Raw genomic sequence first — 2,500 nt, 5'->3', positions numbered from 1 at the left:
ACCCCCACAACTCGAGCAAGTGAAAAAAAAAAGTAACAAATAAGAAAGGATCTCTGTCGGCTTGGGGGTACGCCCGTTTCCGTTTCAACTTGTCTCGCGAGGGTGGTTTCGGGGCCAGCAGGAGAGCTCGTCGGGGTAGCAGGCCCTGCAGCCGTGGTCACCGCCAAATCGCCACAACTCGAGCAAGTGAAAAAAAAAGTAACAAATAAGAAAGGATCGTCGGCTTGGGGGTACGCCCGTTTCCGTTTCAACTTGTCTCGCGAGGGTGGTTTCGGGGCCAGCAGGAGAGCTCGTCGGGGTAGCAGGCCCTGCAGCCGTGGTCACCGCCAAACCCCCCACAACTGTTGGGCGCCTACCTGCGCGGGGCAGGAGGACACTTTCCGATTTCAAATCTCCGTTTGCCGAGTCCACCCCGAACGCACGCGGGCGGGCGGGTTCGCATCACCCTTCGTCACAAGGGGCGAAGCCCGTTCCACCGTCTCGTCAGTAGTGCCGACCGGTCTGTGATCGACGAGGGGAGCCACACCAGGTCCGGCCCTGCTGCTTGGCGGCACCGCGTCGTCGGGAGCTCGCGACAGACGGAGGGTTTCGGTGTACTCTCCAGCCACGGGAAACGAAGCCGGTGATGCAGGCGCCGGTCTTTCGCTCCCAAATCGGCTGGGTTTACATCGTTGCTATCTAGTCACGCTCCCTTCAAACCCGACGGGGTACCTATTCCCCTCACCCGTCTGTGCGTATACAGCCTCTTTGCACTTGCGGGATGGGGGTGGTGGTTTAAAGACTCTCGAGTTGCCGCCCGTCGGTCTCCGAGCTCCGTGCAGTAGTGATCCCCAGCGAACTGCCAGCAGGGCGAACGAGCGATCCCGCTCTCGGTCGGGGCGCCTGGCGTCGATCGGTGGTCGGTGGCTTGCGGGCAAGCTGCGCTGTGAGTGTGGGAACGAGTATGACGAGCCGTTGCCGCGACTCCCAGTCCACCTCGGCGGTGGCTGGGCCGGGCGGGCGTCTGCTCGGGCGAGTGCCGCCCCCGCCTCCTCGCAGGAAGTCCGCTCGCCGACACGCCGCCACGTGCACGCGTCAGTGACGCTGCCGAACCGATGGCCGGTGCCCGTTCCCGCCTCTGCTTTTCCTAGGGCAAAGCTGCTGCACGCCTCGTGATACTAGGCGGGCGACATGGTGGCGGTGATCCTGCCTCCGTCGCTGCGGTGCGTTGGGGCACGCATCGCCTCTTGGGCGCCCTGTCCTCCTCCCCCCAATAGACGTATGTTTCTGCGGGCCGCACCAGGATGGTGCTCCCCATCGCTTCACGCCACCCTGCTCCGCCCGCACGCCGGCGTGCAGGTGGCTGTAGCTCAAGGTGGGGAGCGTATGTGCGGTCCGGGTCGCTTTCCTCTGGCGAGGGAGAGACCTAAAACAAACTCAGACAACTCTTGACGGTGGATCACTCGGCTCGTGCGTCGATGACGAACGCAGCTAGCTGCGAGAATTAATGTGAATTGCAGGACACATTGATCATCGACACTTTGAACGCACTTTGCGGCCCCGGGTTCTTCCCGGGGCCACGCCTGTCTGAGGGTCGTTTGGCAATCAATCGCACTCGCCTTGGCTGGCGAGAGCGCGGCTGGGGTGTCGCAGAGGACCCGTCCTCTTTGTCCCCCTAAGTTCAGACTCCGGAGCCCTCCGGCGTCGGAGCGCTTGGCCTTTCCCCCCCACCCTGCACATTCCGTTCGTCAGGCTCGACGCCATCCCCCCGCCGGGGAGCGCGGCCTGGCGTCCGTCTGTGTCGTGGCAGTGGGGCCAGCACGGCTGTCACCGGTCCCAGAATGGCTGTCGGTGGTTCACACTGTGTGTGTGTGCCAACCCTCCTGGTCTCTGGGACACGGAGCTGCCACGAAGTGTTGAGCCTCCAGTGGGGGGTCTGCCTAAGCTCTGCACGTCCGCATTGGGTCCGTCTCTCGGTTGGCTGGCAGTGGAAAGAGTGAAGGGAGCCGCGGAGGTCCGGTGCTGGTGCGCCGCCGGCCTGACCGTGGAGCTCGCCGGTTTGACACGCTGACCCGACTCGATGGTTGATCGATTGAGAGTGCTGGGAGCTGCAGGCCGCCCGCTGCTGCAGCCGCCCGTCTCGTGGTTCGTCCTCGGCCTTAAGTGGCCGGCGGGGCGTCTGATCCTGTCTCCCCTGCTGGCGCCGAGTGCCTGGCCGAGGGAGGAGGTTTTCGTCGAACGCTGTGACTTGGACGGTCGCACGCGCGTGGATCGCTGGCTCTTGGCTCTCCCGTTCAGTCCGCACGTTTTCCGCTCCGTCCTGCCACCGGTCTCGGGAGGTACGGAGGGGTTGGCGGGCGTGGTGTGTGCTCCGTCACCGTGCAGGCACACCTACCACGCCGTCGGCCGACCCCCGCACGGTCCTCCTGGCCATCGGGAGGACGGCGGAACGTCGGGCTGTCGGGGGCCAAGTCGCCAGAAGGCCACCGCTGTGTCTTCCGTACCCTGTCACCGTCGGCGT

At 64.6% G+C, this 2,500-nt stretch overlaps 1 non-coding gene across 1 annotated transcript; it reads left to right on the top strand.

Annotated features, from left to right (window-relative positions):
• The first annotated feature begins 1,422 nt into the window (after window positions 1–1,422).
• LOC140474866 (5.8S ribosomal RNA) lies at window positions 1,423–1,576 on the top strand. Its single transcript, XR_011959484.1, has one exon. It is a non-coding gene; the product is annotated as a 5.8S ribosomal RNA (ribosomal RNA).
• Window positions 1,577–2,500: the final 924 nt, after the last annotated feature.

This window comes from Chiloscyllium punctatum, unplaced genomic scaffold (genome assembly GCF_047496795.1).
Source record: "Chiloscyllium punctatum isolate Juve2018m unplaced genomic scaffold, sChiPun1.3 scaffold_1234, whole genome shotgun sequence".
NCBI classification, from domain to species: domain Eukaryota; kingdom Metazoa; phylum Chordata; class Chondrichthyes; order Orectolobiformes; family Hemiscylliidae; genus Chiloscyllium; species Chiloscyllium punctatum.
This window is presented reverse-complemented; position numbering and strand designations above follow the sequence as displayed.